Below are 19,746 nucleotides of genomic sequence, written 5' to 3' on the forward strand. Positions count from 1 at the left end.
TCGCAACTTTTAGCATCTCATGCTTAATGCTAACTAGGCTTTCTCCCTGCACTAACTCAGTCTCTTCCTCAATGCTCTTCCTGCTGCTACCTTCCCCAGGTCCCTCCTCCTTCCCCCCACACCCCACATCCCCCCCCCCCCCCCCCAAAAAAACACACAACCTGCATTTCTTTTAGCCGCCAATAGAGTCTACTGCAGGTGGGACTTGCAAGAACAAATGACCTTTGCACACAGGGGCCCAGACCTCCACCCGGTTCTGCTCTGCATCCCCAGGCTCTGTGTGTGGGCCCGGCTCCCCCATTCATCTCAGCAGATCAGTCCTGACTGAGTGACCCTGCCATTTTGCCCAGACCACTGTCTTACCTTGGCAATGGGTAGGCCAGGTTCATGGGTAGGCCAGGTTCATGGCCGTGGACAAAATGCCTGTTCTGCTGGCTGCCAAGCAGTTTTACACGTGTAGTCTGTGCTCCTAATGAGGTTAAAGAGCCTTACCTCCCAAGTGACATAGTTGGCTAGAGGCAGCGAAGCAGCTCACCCCATTGCCAGGCCCGAGACCGTGGCTTATTCATTTTGGTGTCCCACATCTGACTCAGCAGGGGACCAAGGAGGCACCGAGTCAATGTTTAAGGAACTAATAAACCTTAAAGGGAGACATGGCCACACAGAATGTGCAGGACATTTGGTGGCAGAACACCTGGATCCCAGGCAGGGTTCTTCGTGACCTCAGGCAACTCATCTGCAAAATGATACCCGGAACCCCTCGGGCATGTATGTGAAAGTCCTTTGCTCACTGTAAAGGGCTGGTGTGTATAGGTTTCCCGAGATGGCCCTGCTCCTTTTCCTACCTGGGAGAAAGGAGCCAAGGACATGGAGAATTGATAAGCTAAGAATGGAGGTCAGGTCTGAAATTCCAGAACTAAGCTCCCAGGAAAACTGGAACTGGGCCTAGAGGACTGATCATATTTCATAGTGGGTGTGTGTTTGCTGCTTTGCACATGGTTCTCAGGCTCTGTTTGGTATGGAGGTGCTTTGCCTCAGCCAGACCTAAATGAACGCATGTCAACTGTTCTGGTGGGTATAAGAAGGTTCCTGACGAGGGGAAAGGATCTGGAAAACTTCTGGCATTCTGTACAATGAAGGGAACCAAAGTTCTGCCACCCTGAAGCTGCCTTTTTGGGATATTGACTTTAAGCTGTTGATTAATACACAAAACTCAGAAAGAACCTTTGACCTTCCCCCTCTTTCCTGCCCCAGAGATTCAGACAGAAAAACCTGCTTAGGAAGATCTTAGGATATTCAGCTCAGGCTTATTTGAATTAAGTATGGTCAGTAAGAGGCTTTCGGCAGGGGCCTGTTAGCTAGAACCCCACTGTGTTCCATGGTTACTCAGTCACCTAGAAAGAATTTTCCTGCCATGTGTGTACCCTCTTCAACTATGCCCACTCTCGCTTCTGAAATCTAATACCCCATCTCCTCACCAACCCCCTTTTCTCCTTTATACCAAATGTCTTCTATACTCCACGCTGCCTGTCTTTGTAATATCCATTCCTAAGTGAATTCCCCATGCACACGGATTAAAACTTTGATTTTCTCCTGTTAAACTGTCTCTGCTAATCTGATTATTAACTCAGCTAAGAACATAGAAGGTTGGAGGGAAAGTCTTAATTTTTTTCGCCCCCACAATAAGGGACTGAACATGAGTGACCTGGGGCAAGAGGCGCCTCAGCACCAGGCCTCTGCCTTCAGGGGCAGCAGCACTCACGGCCACAGGCGGGCGGCTGTGGGGAAGGGCTGCCAGAGCCTGGTGGTCCAGGAGGGCCTCCTGCTGCAGGAGGGGGGCGGACTGGAAGCCTGTCAGCACTTCCTAAAGTTAGCGCGTTTTCTTATCCTTTATGGAGCACGTATTCTTATCCCCTATGGAGCACCCACCCTCCACTGCAAAATCTTTGTCAAAATGCCCAAGCCCCTTCCCTGGCTGCAGCCTTTGAGCTCTCTAGGTGGTAAGGCAAACAGCAAGTGAAATCCTCTTTCCTCCTCCCCAAGAATTGTGCATTTAAGAAAAGTTCATGTGAAAGTAGTCAGAATTCTTGCTTCCACCCGCAGCTCCTGTCGAAGAGAGATAAAGCACTAGGTCTGAAGTCTACAAAGTCGATGCTGCTCTTAACATTCTACTTCTAACATTCTCTTTTTGGGGTGCAGGTGGAGATGAGATGGGTGGAAAGATGAGAGACGAAAGAAGAAATAAACAAGAGAATGAACTAAAGGCTTCAGCTCATCCTGGCCTCACAGCAGAGCCCCGCTAGGTGGCGAGGGCCCAGGAGGAGAGGACGGCAAGACTTGGGACTCCTCCCTGAAGATCTCTTCTCTCCAGAAGTCACTCTACCCTGGCAGCTCAGAGAGGAGCGAGGCCAAGCCCACAAGCCTCGGTATCCATGCAAATCAGAGGGTTTCAGGAGAGTCCGTAGAAAAGACTCGACAATCTGGCACCATGGGCCAAAATGGGCTGCCCCAAGTCATCGGGTTAGTCTCAAAGGGTAAAATAAAGGAAGAAAATGTTTCTATTTTCAAATTCTCCCTTCACTTAAAGAGCGTCTTTGGGTGTGGCTTCCTGTGGCTGATAATAGAGACTCTCCTGAGGTCTCCAGGAGCTTAAGCTGAGAAGGAATGAGAAGCCATGGGGGGCGCGAGGGACAGAGTAACAACAACAGTGCATGGGCTCCAGGCCAGCGGCAGTGAATGGGCCCATCCTGACCACATGTGCTAGGAATAGCAAACAGATAACCAAAGGGAGTGGGGATGGGAAGAGATCTCACTTCCATCATTGAGAAAAGAATGAGGCCTGGCAGGGAGGGGCCTGCTCCAGGCTCCCCCTTTGAATGAGGTCAGAATTAAAACCTCAGCCTCAACTCTTTGGAGAAGAGATACTGTATTACTCAAGAGGAATATTTGAGTTTATAAAATGGGTAAGAGGTCAAAGGCACATTCGTGACCCAGACTTCTGCAAGTGATACTGGTCAGATAATATCAGATAATGGCCTTGAGCATGTAGGTTACCACAGTGTCTGGCACAAAACCCTTGTTGAATGAATATATGGATAAATGGATTCAGAATGAGACTGTTTGACCTGAAGTAAGCAGATTACTGGAGACAAAGAGAGGGGTATGTGAAACAGGGACAAGTGAGTTTGTTTCCCATGTACCCAGAATATACCATGCCTCTAACCAGGGCATAAAGGGAAGAAGGAGGAAGGAGGGGAGAAGCAAGGAACATGTGTGTCCTCAGACTCCACCTGCCCACAAGATGGAACCCTGCAGAGGTGCCAGGCTATTCGTCAACAGGGCCATCAGCCAGAGATCTCAGATTATGGGGCGGGGACGAGAGGAGGGGGACAGGAGAAATGGCATGGACCTAAAATCAGGAGCACACTGTGGCAGTCACCAGAAAGCCTATCTCCTGGGCACCTGTTCGCAGCTTCAGAAGGGGCAAAGGGCTACAACCCTAAATTTGATGCTAATACACTGATTTGTCAAGTGGAAAAAAAGAAAGAAAGGGCAAAGGGCCAATGTTTTCTGAACCATGGTTTCCTGTCAACCCCAAGACTCTTAGAGCCACTTCTCGTCTTCACAGCACCTCCTCCAAGCGGCCTCCCTCCTTTGGCTTTCTTCCTTTGACCCAGGATCAGAACTCCAGCCTCCTCAGGGAATGGTGCTGGGCCTGGGCTCACGTAATTTGTCCAATGCAGAGAAATGCACACGTGACAGAGGAACTGTGGCCAAGGACAATACGCCTTACTGGGTCAGCGGTTTAACTGCCCTAACTGCATCCATTTATACACTTGTCTCCTCAGCATCGTGAGGAAGACAACCCACTTTCACTAGGGCAACTGAGCATGACAACAAACAGGCTAAAAACTCAACTGCTTGCTCAAAAACCTCTTTACATTTCTCCAAGCCCTTAGGCAGGAACACAATAATCTTAAAGAAGAAGCATTCTAGAGAGGAAATACAAGCAAAAAGAGAACAGAAGTCAAGGATAATTTTCTAAAACTGATGAGAAACAGATGTTTTGAGCAAAATATCCTGCTCGTAGGCCCCAGGCATCATGTCAGATGTTACTGGGAAGAAGAATAAAAGGATGCTAAAAGGCTTTGTGAAGGACACAAGCACAGAAATGACAAAGAGAAAATCTAGAGTCATTCAGAGAAATAAACACATGAACATACAGCCTCCTGACAGGGGGGCGTTTTGTTCTGGTGGCTGTGGCCTGGCACAGGGCATAGTGAGAGCATGGGTGTCGGGGCAGAGAGATGAGTCTGAACCCGAGCTCTACCACTCATGGCTGGGCGACTCTCTCTCTTTCACACACACACACACACACACACACACACACACACACACACACAGAAACTCACACACGGCCTAAATTTCCTCAAGACAACACCTCCAGAAGAGATCACAGAAGAACAGAATAAACATAGCTGCCATTACTAATTTTAGCTGCCATTATCATTTCATTGTTGTATTCTTTTAAATAAATTTAGTTCTAAATGCAGAAAAGAAATAAACCAGCAGATATAAAACCACACTACCATTCTAATCGTATAAGTTCCCCAGACTTTGGAACTCTCCCTGAGAATTTTAGACTGACAAGGTTCTCTACACAGAGAAAGCTACCCACATCCTTCACAAAAGGGCTCCCTCCCTAACCCAGCTCGATTAAACGGGAAAAGGAGACCCACTATCTTCCTAATTACAACTTCCCTGTGCTTGTGAATGAGGTTGGCTGCCTCTTTGACTGTATAAAGTGCACCCAGCATCCCAGCATCCACAATCCCAGAAGAGACTTTATGAAGAAGAGGTTTAATTTAAATCAGAGGGAAGAAGGTGGGAAATAGGCTTTGAGGCTTGAAATCCAAACAAACAGAATAACAACAAGGACGGAGAGGAGCTATAGACAGATGAACCGCCATTCAACAAATAGCTGCTCCATCCTAAGGTTCAATCATTCTCTGTCGTCACATCAGTTAGGAAGCAATGGCTGCCAACGCACTGGATGTGCATCCACAACTCCAGGGGGAGTGCCCGGTCTTCCTCTGCTCTGCCCTTTCATTTCCTGTCTCGGACCCACATCCTTACTTGGCCGCAGGTGACACAGGTTATGAGTCATTTACTGTCCACAGGAAGCCAAGAGCCACTGACCTCTCCATCACTGAGAAGACCTGTTAGTTTCACTCTGGGCTCCACCCTCTCTCTGGTGAACTGTCTTGCCCAAGTTTGCTATCAGGTAAAAAGAGGGTTTCAGGCAAGGACACAGAGGATATGAGATCATCCTCATTCCTGGAAAATAACTCTCACTTTGAGGTGGTTGAGTCATGAGCGCAGCAGGGAAATGGGACCAGATACCACTGAGCAGCAAAAAGGCAGGCTGTGCACATCTCTGCCGCACACAGAGAAAGAGAGAAGTCTCGGAGTCCCTGCTCCTTTAGATGGGGGGTATGGGAGGGGAGAGAAGTTAGGAATTAAGGGTGTTGATTTGGCAGAACAAATGGCAAACACTCTATTCTTCCTTCTTATTTGCAAATATGATAGACATGATCTTTGGACACGAAGACAATGGCATCCTAAGCATCTGAGAAAAGGCAACTAAGACGCTATTTGGAAAGATATGATGAAAGCCAAGCGAACTCAAGAGGAGAGAAGATAGTGAAAAGAAGGACAGGGCAGAGAGATTACAAAGAAGAAGAAACTCCTTTGCAGATATGCGATTGTTTGGTGGCTTCTAAAAGCTAAAGGCCATAGTCCAGGCAAGACCATTATCAAAATCTCTTAAAATCCTATATAATAAAAGCCTAAAATGCAAACTGTCCCCTTGGGCAGTTGTTCAACCGGGAGTTTGACCGCTCACTATGTTGTGCGCTGACCACCAAGGGGCGGTGTGGAACATGGCGGGCGAGCATCAGCGAGCAACGCACTGCAACCTCTCGCCGGCTATCTGGGGGCAGGGTTGACGGGGACAGAGGTGCAGTGAGGATGCAGGTGTCCCCGAGCTTGCTCTCACTCCCCCTGCTACCCTCCCCCAGGACTCTAGGGCTCGCGTGCCCGGGAAGCCTCCCCACGCTCAGGTGAAGGGTGCCCGCAAGGAGCCCGCCCCACACCCGCACAGTCTCTTTCGGGTGGGACCACAGGGGCTTCCTGTGGGTTCGTACAAGAGCTGGTCTACAAGGCCAGCCGGGAGAGAGCATGCTGCTCGCCCAGCTTCTATGCAGCACCGCTGGGCAGCCCAGAGGCCCATACTGCACCCTGGCCCTTGGCGTCCAGCCACGCTCACTGCACCTCCGCATAGGGACTTGGTTGCTGTGACTCAGGCAGAGGGGGGCATGCAGGCCCAGGTGCTGCCCAGGGCCCAGAAGTCAGCTGGGACCTGCCCTTCCAGGCCAGACAGTCTCGCTTTGATTGCTGGCCAGGCCTAGGGACCACACCCGTGCATGAATTTTGTGCACCAGGCCTCTAGTTATTAAATATTACCTTTGTGATCAGAAAAGGTAAGCATGCTATTTTCTATCTGAAAAAATATACACACATAGCTTATAAATGGAAAATGTGGAGCTCTTATTAAAAAGCACATCATTTAAGGGACATTATCTTTTCTAAAACAATCTGAAACAATAGGTAATTATAGCTAAACTGCAATAGGCCACACTAATGAAATAGGAATAGCAAGCATAGGCAATTCAATAAATATTTATAGTACTTCTTAAGTGCCAGGCATAGGGTAGGAGTATAATTTTTTAAAATTGTATCCAATAATGGTAAATTGATACAACCAGGGACTAGGCACATGACCAATTAGAATTGCTTGGCACATGGGTCTAATAATGCACATTCTCTGGTGACAAATATGTACAAAATGTACAGGTGCTTTGACAAAGAGGAGAAATGTTATTAAGCTTTCAGTTTGCTACTTAAAAAAATTTTGTCGCCCCCTCCCCCCCGTCATTTTGACCATTTTAAAGTGCATAATTCAGAGGTTTTTAGTATTTACAAAATATTGTGCAAATATCACCACTATCTAATTCCAGGACATTTTCAAACACCCCTACTAAAAAACTCAGTACCCTTACTAGTCACTCCCCATTTCTTCCCTCCCCGCCCCCGGCCCCTGGCAACCACCAATCTACTTTCTGTCTCTATGAATTTACCTATTCTGGACATTTCACATAACGTTCATAACAACTGAACCAAACCAGCCAGGGCAATTTTGCTTGTTTTTGAACATCACAGACATGGAGTCGATACTGTAGACCAGCATTGCACTAATTTACCCCAGAAGGCCACTTGGTGACTCTGATGGAACCAACGAGGTGTGCCCCTTTTAAAGACTTGTGGTTGGCACATCTGTACCAAGTTCGTCTTCCCAGGGCTTGAGTCCACTCTAACATTCACTATGAAGATAGGGCCGCTTTTGAGAGCAGGAATAGCACACAGGCAATTATTAATACATGTCTTAAGGGATTTAAAAATGATATCCTATTTCAGACTCTGGTCCCCCTTCCCTCTTATCTCCGGTTACAGATTCTTATTTTCACATAATTCTTTTTCCGAACATTTTGCCCTTTTGATTTATGAAATTCCCCATAACCCTCACATTTGTTGAATTCCTGAGGAGACTATGTGAATATCCCATTGTTATCCTGCTACTGCCAAGTTGATCTTGGTAGGTTTTAATTTCAGGCTGGCCTGATTCTTGTTTTTCTGTTTAAAAAACAAAAAACAAAACTTTTAAATATTTTTTCTGTTGTCCGTATACCAAAAAGGCTCCTTATTTTAATTTTATTTATTTTTCCTTTTTTTCTTATTGTGGTAGAATACACATTACATAAAATTTATAATCTTAACCATTTTTAACTGTAAAGTCCAGTGGTATTAAATACATTCATATTGTTGTCCAACCATCATCACCATCATCCATCCCCGTCTATAACTCTTTCATCTTATAAAACTGAAACTCTGTCTCCATTTATCAATAACTTCCATTCTTCCTTCCCCCCCTCCCCCCAATCCCTGGCAACTATCATTATACTATGTCTTTTCATATGCTCATTGGTCATTCATACATCCTCTGATGAAATGTCCACTCAAGTTCTTTGCCCATTTTTTAATCTTTTCCTTTGTTGTTCATGTTGTTGAGTTTTAGGAGTTCTCTGTATATTTTGGATATTAATCCCTTACCAGATATATGATTTGCAAATATTTTTTTCCCATTCTGTGGGTTGCCATTTTACTCTATGAATAATATCTTTTAATGCACATTTTAAAAATTTATTAAATTCAATTTGTCTTTTTGTTGTTGTTACCTGTGCTTTTGGTGTCATATCCAAGAAATCATTGCCAAGTTTGGTGTCGTGAAGCTTTTGTCCTATGTTTTCTTCTAAGAGTTTTATTGTTTTAGGTCTTACATTTAGGTTCTTGATCCATTATGAGTTCATTTTTATAGATGGTGTTAGGTGAGAGTCCAACTTCATTCTTTGGCATGTGAATATCCAGTTTTCCCAGCACTATTTTTTTTTAAAGACTGTCCTTTCCCCATTGGTCTTAGCATCCTTTTCAAAAATAATTTGACCATATATGCGAGAGTTGTTCTATGTCTGTCTTTTGCCAATATCACATTGTTTTGATGATTGCAGTTTTTTTTTTTTTATAAATATACTAGTGGCCTGGTGCACAGATTCATGCACATTGAAAGGAAATTAATTAGAAGAAATATTTTAATATCACTGTTTGCCCTTTCTCTATAACAGAAGTGTCAATCAAATTCACAATAGACAATGACAGATCGAAATACACGCGTGCTATTGGTGCCAGTGAGAGCTTTATATGTATCGCGCATGCACGAGTCAACGTTTGTTTTTTTTTAATTTTTTTTAAAAAACATGTTTTATTGATTCTTTAGAGAGGAAAGGAGAGAAATAGAGAGTTAGAAACATCGATGAGAGAGAAACATCGATCAGCTGCCTCCTGCACATCTCCCACCGGGGATGTGCTCGAAACCAAGGTACATGCCCTTGACCGGAATCGAACCTGGGACCCCTCAGTCCACAGGCCGACGCTCCATCCACTGAGCCAAACCGGCCACGGCAACGTTTATTTTTAAGTTGCCAGTGCACGTCATATGTACCAGCTGGTTGGACAGGTGGTCAGATGGACGTATAGTCAGTCACTTAGCCTTTTATATAGAGAGAGATTTTTATTGATTTCAAGAGAAAGGGAGAGGGAGAAAGAGAAACATCAATGAGAAAGAATCACCAATTGGCTGCCTCCTATATGCCCCCAACTGGGGATCAAGCCTGCAACCGGGGCACATGCCCCACCCCACCGGGAATCCAACCGTATTCTCCCGGTTTAAAGGTCAATGCTCAATCACTGAGCCACGCCAGCAGGGCATGACTGCAGTTTTGTAGTAGGTTTTGAAATCAGAAGGTGTGAGTCTCCAGTTTTGTTCTTTTTCAAAATTGTCTTGGGGCTGGCTGGAGGTGGGCAAAGGAGGGGAAATGAGGGTGTATAATTGTGCACAGTTGTCTCATAACCTTTTTATTTCTATAGAATCAGTAATGTTCCCACTTTTCTGATTTAAGTAATTTGAATCTTCTCTCTTTTTCTCTTAGTCCATTTAGCTAAAGGTTTGCCAATTTTGTTGATCTTTTTAAAGAACCAACTTCTGGTTTTATTGATTTTATTTTGTTTTTTCTATTCTCTATTTCATTTATTACAGCATCCAGGAAAGAGCTGTATCCACAGATACACAGTAAATGCTTGAGAAAGGAACAATTTCTTGGAATACTGCACAGTCATAACTTTTGCCCTTCTTAAACCATTCAGTCAGTTGAAAACTCAGAATTAGATCATGGGGAGTTTATTCTGCCAAATATTGAAATTGCCTCTTAAGAATATCAGAAGTAAAAAGGGATAAAAAGATGGCCCCGGTCAGCAAAAACACAAATGGCTGTTTTGCAACCAATTGGAATGGGACAGTCAAAATCCAGAAAGGCTGAGGCAAACCTTCACGGCCTACAGAAATGGCCTCGGGCCACACAGCAGGGAGGACAGGCACAGTGCAGGTGACAATAAATGGCTCCAGTTACAGAAGCTGCAAGTGACCATGAAGAGATGAACTTAAGTGGGAGAGAGCTTCAGATCGGTCTTTTCAGCCCTGTGACAGTGACCCTGAGACGTCACACTGATATCCTGTGGAAGAACCCGAGGCCAGGAATCGGATTGCCTCTTACTGGTGGAGCTGGGTGAGTCACTGAACCCATTAGAACCTCTGCTCCATCATCCATAAACACCAAACCCATGACCTTAACCATTGACAGTAAGAACTGTCGGCTAAAATGATACAACTATAAAGTGCTATCCACATACGAAGAAAAAGGGGTTCGGTAGTAAAAGTGCCAAGACCAGTGAAAGTCACCTCACACGGTGATTTGATCATAAATTCCTCACTGGGCAGGTATAGTGGGTCGTCATGCTCCAGGCCTATAACTTCTTTAGTAAAAGGTTTATCTTTGCCTTAAGCAAGCCCGGCCCATTGTTCTTGTGCATCTAGGTTAACACACTTTTGAAATGCCAGAGTAATTCTTTTTCAGATCCCTTGAAGGTATAACCACCCACAAGGGAACACATAATCTTGTTAACTATCCTACAATCCAGTTTCCATCTTGCTTTCTCCCATTTCCATGTAATCTTCCTTAGCTCCTTCCTAACTTTCAAATGCATAAAAGAAGCTACAAAACTTATTCTCTGGGGCATTTGAGATCTCACTCCCTGGCATATGTCATGAGCTTGGCTCAAATCTATATATATAAAAGGCTAAGTGTCCGTCCATCTGACCAGTAGCTATGACGTGCACTGACCACCAGGGGGCAGAAGCTCAACGCAGGAGCTGCCATGACGAGCACTGACCATTTAAAAATAAACGGCACCACGGACCTGGCGCAGACAAACTAACACTCAGCTTCCCCCAAGTGGAACACAGGTCCCACCACCACCCTGGAGCAATACCCCACCAAATCACAGCCAACGCTGCCAAGACCCCACGGCACAAAATGCACCCCACAGCCCAGCCCAGCGGGGAAACGGTGGCTGTGGGTGCTAGGTGATGACATCACATAGCAACGCCTGGCTTCCTCTCCCTAGCCAATAGCCCCCTTGCAGTTTCTTTGGCCCAGGAACACGACTTGCTTTATAGCCAGGTGCAAAGATTTTAGTTTAATCAAATGTTTGCGAAGCATTTTCCCGGGCCTCATCTCATTTGATCCTCATAGAAGTCCTGGAGTAAGTAGATAGGAGACTTAGTAGAATACTATTTTCTTTTCATTATCATGACGCAAATAGCAATATTAAAATATTTCTTTTAATTAATTTCCTTTCAATGTGCACGAATCCATGCACCAGGACACTAGTAAACTCATCAAAATTCTCTACTGGTCTGTACGCTTCTTACACTGACATGGTAAAGTTTGAATTCACCTTTGGAGCCAAAACTTTCTTTTTCTGTATTGTAATTCCATTCTGCTATCCCCAAGTATTCAGTAAAATGTTATGAAATATCAGGTAATATTTTTTAAAGTTGTATTTTGAACCCTGGCCGGGTAGCTCAGTTGGTTACAGCATCAACCTGATATACCAAGGTTGTTGGTACAATCCCCGGTCAGGGCACATACAAAAGAATTAAGCAATGATTGCATAAATAAATGGAACAACATGTTTCTCTCTCTCTCTCTAAAATAAAAAATTTAAAAGCTGTGTTTTGAGAAGTTATGAGACAGGCCTATTTGTATGTTTCAGGAAAAATGGTCTGAGAGAGAGGCTAGAGCCCTGAGACAGGGAGAACTAGGTGACATGCAGGAAAAAGTGGATGGACAGTTGGATATAAACAACCCAGGTAGAGTTCGTTCATCTAGAAAAATTTTTTTTGAGCCCATACTATGTTCCAGCCTTGGTAGAACATATCATAAGCCTTCCATAATTCTAGAAATACTTGAGAAGAAGTACAAGACAGACTTCCTGCAGCTCAATTATAAAAGAAGCTTGAGAGTTGGACTCGGGCAGCACCTTCACCACCGCGTCCAGCCTGCTGGGTCTCCGACCCTCTCGCTTTCCTCATTGCCCCGGATAGAACTCTCCAGAACTCTCCGATGTCCTCGGTGTGGCCGCGGGAAACAACCTGTACTCCTATGATGAACCTGCACAGTGGTGAATCACTTTCCCCCAGTTGTCCACATCTGAGTGAATCTTCCCAGAGTCTGAGAGATAATGATGATGCTTGAAAAGGGTTCTAAAGTCAAAGATCTTGAGATTAATAATGGCAGGAAAATCATCACTTTTTCAAATAATTCTCCTTGGAGATGGTGGAGTTGGGAAGAGTTCTCTAATGAACAGATATGTGACTAATAAGTTTGATACTCAGCTCTTCCATACAATAAGTGTGAAATTTTTAAGTAAAGATTTGGAGGTAGATGGACAGTTTGTTACCATGCAGATTTGGGACACAGCCGGTCAAGAGAGATTCGGAAGCCTGAGGACGCCCTTTTACAGAGGTTCTGACTGTTGCCTGCTCACTTTTAGTGTCGATGATTCTCAAAGTTTCCAGAACTTGAGTAACTGGAAGACAGAATTCATATATTATGCAGATGTAAAAGGAGCCCGAAAGCTTTCCTTTTGTCATTTTGGGTAACAAGATTGACATAAGTGAACAGCAGGTGTCTGCAGAAGAAACCCAAGCCTGGTGCAGGGACAACGGCAACTACCCTAACTCTGAAAAAATGTGCAAAAGATGCCACGAACATCACAGCAGCATTTGAGGAAGCAGTTCAAAGAGTGCTTGCTCCTGAGGATAGGTGAGATCACTTGCTTCAGACAGACACCGTCAAGTCTGCACTGAAAGCCCACGCCTAGCTCCTCTTGCTGTTGCTAGAGAGGATGTTCTACTCATAAAAGTAAACTAACCATATTGCTGCTTCATAAGTGGGAGGGAGAAGGGACACAGTCACTCACAGAAGAATCTATTTACTCAATAATGGCACCTTACATTTATAAATTGTTAACGGGTATCTCATATTTAATTTAAATATGTAAGTTACAGAGATAATGAGATGACCAAGACTTTAATTATGATTAAAACAAAACACTTGAGTATTCTAGAAATTATTGTTCTTTTCCAGGGAAAATACAGGACTACTTTTTATATATGTGTATTTTAATGTAATTAGTATTCTATTCCTGTTTCAAGGGGAAATTTTCCTAAAACAAAAATGTTGGATATTAAAGATTAAAATCAAATGCAAAAGAAAGAAGAAACCTGAGTAATTGTTTTTTAGGAACTAAACTGACATGTTATTTCTGAAGATGTGAGAGATCGGAGCTATCTAAGACTCAGAGGTCAAATGCAGTTGAAGGTTTCACACGGCATCTAGTTTCATCCCACTGCCTTCTGGCATCCACGTTCCCAAGGACAAATGAGCTTTTAATCTCATCAAAAATCCCTTGTATGTAATGTGTTGCTTATCTCTTGCTTTCAAGATTCTTTTTTTTATTACGATAGGGCTAGGTGTGGCTCTCTTTGAGTTTATTCCACTTGGAGTTCACTGAGCTTCTTGGGTGCATAAATTTATTGTTTTTCATCAAATTTGGGATTTGTTTTGGGCATAGTTTTTCAAATATTTATTTGTTTTGCTCCTTTCTCTCTATCTTCTCCTTCTAAGACTCCCATTATGTATCTGTTGATAGACTTGATGGTGTTCTACAGGATCTGAGGTTCTGTTCATTTTCTTTTATTCTTTTTTCTTTCTGTTCTTCAGACCGGATAATCTCAACTGACCTATCAACAAGTTTGCTGATTCTTTCTTCTGCCAGTTTAACTCTGATATTGAGCCCCTCTAGTGACTTTTTCATTTCAGGTATTGTACTTTACAACTCCAGAATTTCTTGGTTCCTTTTTAAAAAAATTTCTATCACTTATTAATCATCTCTATTTGATAAGGCACTGTTCTCATACTTTCCTTTAGTTCTTTAGACACCTTCTAAAATAGTTGATTTAAAGTTTTGTCTATAAAGCCCCATGTCTGGGGATAGTTTCTACTGATTGCTTCTTTTCCTGTGCATGTACCATTCTTGTCTCATACTTGTTTTTGTTTTTTTTTAAAGATGTGTCTATTCCTTTAACTATTTATTTAATTGCTTTCAGAGAGGAAGGGAGAGGGAGAGAGAGATAGAAACATCAATGATGACAGAGAATCACTGATCAGCTGCCTCCTGCACTGCATGCCCCTGCAGAGTGTCTAGGGAGGGGAAGCAGCGGTGGTGCCTGAGGCTGACTTCCAAGAGGCCCACAGCACTGTCAGGATCGTGCCAGTGGCACCAGTCCGTCGGTGCCTGGCCCATTCTCCAGAGATTGGGCCTGCAGGACTACTAAGGGAGTGAGTGGCTGCCGCCGGGCTGGTAGACTGCCAAGACGGGTCGGTCAGCTGAGAAGTGCTCCCACTGTGGGAGCGCACTGACCACCAGGGGGAAGCTCCTGCACTGAGTGTCTGCCCCCTGGTGGTCAGTGCTCAGCATAGCAACCAGTCCACCGGTTGTTCGGTCACTTAGGCTTTTATATATAGAAGATAATGTTCACTGTAATTTGGACTATACAGAGTAACAAGTCACTCTCAAGATTCCAATTAGCCCTAACCGGTTTGGCTCAGTGGATAGAGCATCAGCCTGCGGACTGAAGGGTCCCAGGTTCGATTCCAGTCAAGGGCATGTACCTTGGTTGCAGGCACATCCCCAGTAGGGGGTGTGCAGGAGGCAGCTAATCGATGTTTCTAACTCTCTATCCCTCTCCCTTCCTCTCTGTACAAAATCAATAAAAATATATTTAAAAAAAAAAAAAGATTCCAATTAAAATATGTCACTAATTGGTTTATATGTTTTTTAAGAAAGGTGGGGGTTGTTTTTTTACTGATTTTGTAGAGAGAAAGGAGAGGGAGAGAGAAACATCGATGTAAGAACGAAACATCGATCAGCTACCTCCACTAACCAGGGATTGAGCCACAACCCAGGCATGTGCCCTGACTGGAAATCAAACCGGCAACCTTTCGGTGCATGGAATGACACAAAACCAACTGAGCCACACTGACCAGGGCACTAAGTAATTGGTTTAGATTTGTGATTTTAAGTAGGAATGTTACTAAGTTTAAAATCAGTATTGGCAGATGACAAATACGCACATGAAAAGAAGCTCAATATCATTAATCACCAGAGAAATTCAAATTGAAACCATGAGACACCACTACACACCTTTTAGAATGGCTAAAATTAAAAAGACTGACCATGTCCAGTGCTGGTAAGGATGTGGAGGGACTGGAACTCTCCTACACTGCTGGTGGGAATGCAAAATGGTACAACCACTATGGAAACAGCTGGGCAGTTTAAGTTAAACATACACCTGCCATATTATCCAGTCACTCCACTCACACACATTAGCCCAAGAGAAAAAGAAATATATGTCCATACAAAGACTTGTACACAAACATTCATAGCAGTTTTATTTACAATCACCAAAACTGGAAACAACTGAAATGACTAATAGGCGAATGAATGAATAAACAAACTGTGGAGTATCCACATAATGGAATACTACTCAACAACAAAAAGGAAAGAAGTACTGATATATGCCCCCCGAAAAATCTCAAAATGATGCTGTGTAATAGAAACCAGACAAAAAGGGTACATATTATATGATCTCACATATGTAAACCAGAAAATGCAAACTAATCTGTAGTCACAGAAAGCAGTTCCATGGTTACTTGGGAATGGGGGAAGCGGAGAGAGATGGGAGAAAAGGATTGCAAAAAGGGGCGCAAGGAAACTTGGAGATGAAGGATGTGTTCTATCTTAATTATGGTTTCATAGTTAAGGTTTCACGAGTGCATACATATACATCAAAACTTATATATTGTAGTCCTAGCTGGTTTGGCTCAGTGGATAGAGCGTTGGCCTGCGGACTGAAGGGTCCTGGGTTTGATTCCAGTCAAGGGCATATGCCCAGGTTGTGGGCCCAATCCCCAGTAGGGGGTGTGCAGGAAGCAGCTGATCAATGATTCTCTCTCATCATTGATATTTCTCTCTCTCTCTCCCTCTCCCTTCCTCTCTGAAATCAATAAAAATATACTTTAAAAATTTTTTTAAATAAAATAGGAATATAGGAATGTTCAAGAAAATTTAAGAGCCAGCTTAATTTATTAGATTTACAGGAATTATTTAAGTATTAGGAATGTCTGTTAATCAGACAATTGGAAGTATTAAAATAATTAAAGGAAGTTGAATGTAATTTAGAAATTCAATATAAATTTTTCAAATGAGTTAAGTTTGCAAATGAGATCCAGTATTATTCAAAAGGGCCCTTCAAAGTGATTAAAATTTTCTAAAATCATAAATAGAACAGAAAGATTGTAGGTTACACTTAGAAGCAAAACTTTGGAAGACTAGCCATTAAGAACTAGATTTCAACTTTAACAAATTGAAAACCAATTTTTTTTCATCCAAAGAAACTTCTGAATAATCTTTGCATTACACAAAAACCCAGGGGTAGGGATGGGGTGTGGTGACAAAAAAAAACCCTGCCCAAACATGTCACTCACGTGAAATTCATCAAGTCAATCTCTCTGAATCTGTTTCCTCATCATAAGAAAGGAATGTTTTCCAGAATAAGTAATACATTTATTATTAACTAGAGGCCCAGAGCATGAAATTTGTGCACGGGGCGGGGGGGGGGGGGGGGGAGGGCAGTCCCTCAGCCTGGCCTGTGCCCTCAGGGGATGTCCGACTGCTGGTTTGCAGGAGGCGACTGGAGGCAACCGGTGGGCCAGTGGGGCACTCACTGGCTGGCCCCGCCCCCCAATCACCTTTGCCAGTCACCTCCCTGTGTCGAGTGTCTGCCTCCTGGTGGTCAGTGCACGTCATAGTGACTGGTCATTCCCCAGTTCAGTCAATTTGCATATTAGGGTTTTTTTAAAATATATTTTATTGATTTTTTACAGATAGGAAGGGAGAGGAACAGAGAGTTAGAAACATCGATGAGAGAGAAACATCGATTAGCTGCCTCCTGCACACCCCCCACTGGGGATGTGCCTGCAACCAAGGTACATGCCCCTGACTGGAATCGAACCCGGGACCCCTGAGTCCGCAGGCCGATGCTCTATCCACTGAGCCAAACCGGTCAGGGCTGCATATTAGGATTTTATTATATAGGATGATTTAATAATATTAATAAAATTTAATATTGATAAACAGCACATCAGTTAGCAAGAGCACTAGGAGAAGCATACAGTGGTGGACAAATATAAGAGATTAGCATAATGATAGCACTCCGTAGTAACTGCAGCCTTTCCCAGACCCTGAGCTGGCCAATGACAGACATACAAAAGATGACATATTCTCAGAGACTAAGCATGACTCAGCAGAGCCAGATCACGGAATTTTCCCAGAGGTTTCAGCCAGGGATGGATGTCATCAGGAGAGGAGCTGCTACACATGGAGACTGGCCCCATTTCACACACAGCTGATGGAAATGTACTTAAGAGCAGCTTTGAATTCCCTACTCCCTACCCCCTTCTCTGGCCTGTAAGAAAGATAAGGAGTAAGGGACAACAGCAATGACAGGATGCTGGGATGACCTGGGTTATACCTTCTCGCATAATATTTAAAAAAATAAGCTCTACCATCCAAAAAAAGCCCACCCTGGCCCCCATGGCTTAGTGGTTAGAGTGTCAGCCTGTGCACCCGAGGGTCCGCAGGTTTGATCCCCAGTCAAGAGCATGCACCTGGGTTGCAAGTTCAATCCCCACTCCCTGTCAGGGTAAGTGTGCAAGAAGCAACCAATCAAAGTTTCTCTTTCACATCGATTTTTCTCTCTCCCTGCCCTCTCCCTTCCACTCTCTGAGAATCAATGGAAAAAATATCCTCACTCCTTAGGTAAGGATTAAAAAAAAAAAAAAAAGCCCACATTCAGAATCACCAAGGAGATACAGCAAAGGAGGAGGGCAGAGCAGAACCTTCCACCAGAGGGTCTTAGTGTGGTAACTAAGCAAAACTCCAAGACTCAGCAGGGACTTAGAGACTGAAGACCAAACAAACTTTAACAAGTTAGATGACCTGGGAGAAGGCAGCCCTTCTCGCCACCAATTTTCCCTTCCTACTGATGGATTTGGTGGAAGACACACAAGGGGGTAGGGATCCGAATACTGAATTCTGCTAATCAGCCTTCTCCGGATCCGGATCCCTGTTTCTCAGCTCCATAGATCGGTGGTTAGAGACCTTCACCCAACTCCCCACCTCTCCTCGCAGGGATGGAAGGAAGAGCAATAACATTCAACTCTATCAATGGAGAACAGGAGGATGAGATAAGCAGAGAGAATAGGGCAAACTCAATTGAGGCTGCTGCTGGCCCAAGAGAGAGCTGCGGGGACATCTCAGAAAGGAGAACAACTACTCTGGGTAGAAATCCAAGAAAAATTCCCCAAAGAAATCTTCACCCTGAGCCCTGAACTTGACTCTGGGGAGAGTTGTCCTTGAGCAACAAAGTCCCCAGGGCAGCGGGCAGCAGGGTGGAGGTGGGGCGATGCTAGTCGGAGAGCTGGCTGGAATGTTCCCTGGGGCCAGCACAGGAGACAGAACTGGATCGTCAGGTGGACCCCGGCCAGAGGGCCCTGGTTTGCAGCAGAGGAGATGCACCCGGCTCCGTGCATCGGGGGGAAGCTGTGTGAGGAGAAACCTGGAAAGCAGGCGGTCACACGGGCGATGCTGCCTGAGCACTCCGCGAGAGAAAGAAGGGACAAGTCCACCTCTCCCCCGTCACTGTGACGGCAAAGACTGAGGTCAGTGTGAACGCGTGCCCAGTGTTTTCACAGCCAGCTGACAGAGTCTATAGCCACCGGCTTCCCAGAGTCCCTCACCACCAGCACCTGCTTTCCATGCTGACTCTAAGGGGTCTGCGCAGAGACGGCCCGGCCCTAAGATGCTTCCTCGGGTCCTGAGGAGCCTCGCCACCCTCCCCATGACCCGCGTCCCAAGTCACGCCCTTCTAGAAGTAGGGCTTCCTGCTGAGGCTGACCAGTTGCCAACTGGGGCCAGCGAGGGACCCAGATGTCATTTTCCAGTAAAAACCAAGAAAGACTGGGAACAGACAAGGGCTGCTTATATTTTCCAAAAATCAGAGTTTGGCCATTATTATGTATCGCACTTGATAGCTGACGTGCCCGGACTGCTAACCTGGATAGCTGCTCCTGAAGGAGACCCACCCACCCCACGACCTGGATTCAGGCACAGGACTTACCCTCGGGTCTTGTCAGCTCAAAGAGGCAGGCGCAATCTAAAGTAAAAGAAAGAGAAGTGTTACCCTCATTTCTGCAGCACTTCCAAGAGCACCTAGGAGTAGCAAGAACAGAGATTCAGAACCCAGAGGACTGTTACTTTGCTTCCATCAAGGAGAGTGGGTGTGTGGGGGAGGGGGGGCACCAGGAAAGCACCCCAGCTCTGCTATCCAACGCCTGGGCTCCACCATTGCTGCTCTGCCACTCACTCCCGTAACCACTCAAAGCCTGTTTCCTCATCTGTGAAATGGGAATAGTCACAACACTCATCTCACAGGATTCCTGGTCACACAAGCGCAGCCCTGGCACCACGCCTGCAGGAGAACACAGACCT

At 44.7% G+C, this 19,746-nt stretch overlaps 1 protein-coding gene, 1 long non-coding RNA gene and 1 pseudogene across 2 annotated transcripts in view; 2 read left to right on the plus strand and 1 right to left on the minus strand.

Annotated features, from left to right (window-relative positions):
• The window catches only part of LOC106699325, a 3,908-nt gene extending 1,347 nt beyond the window's left edge, over positions 1–2,561 (plus strand). Inside the window, exon 2 of the long non-coding RNA XR_001350877.2 lies at positions 2,200–2,561. This is a non-coding gene — a long non-coding RNA (uncharacterized LOC106699325). The remainder of the gene's footprint in view (positions 1–2,199) is intronic.
• The window catches only part of PC (pyruvate carboxylase), a 59,520-nt gene extending 40,109 nt beyond the window's left edge, over positions 1–19,411 (minus strand). Inside the window, exon 1 of the mRNA XM_006101636.2 lies at positions 19,376–19,411. The gene's annotated coding sequence lies outside the window, so the exon portion shown is untranslated. The remainder of the gene's footprint in view (positions 1–19,375) is intronic.
• Positions 11,916–14,529, plus strand: LOC102424031 (annotated as a pseudogene).
• Positions 19,412–19,746: the final 335 nt, after the last annotated feature.

The sequence above is a fragment of the Myotis lucifugus genome, unplaced genomic scaffold, assembly GCF_000147115.1.
Source record: "Myotis lucifugus unplaced genomic scaffold, Myoluc2.0 scaffold_373, whole genome shotgun sequence".
In the NCBI taxonomy this organism is placed as follows: domain Eukaryota; kingdom Metazoa; phylum Chordata; class Mammalia; order Chiroptera; family Vespertilionidae; genus Myotis; species Myotis lucifugus.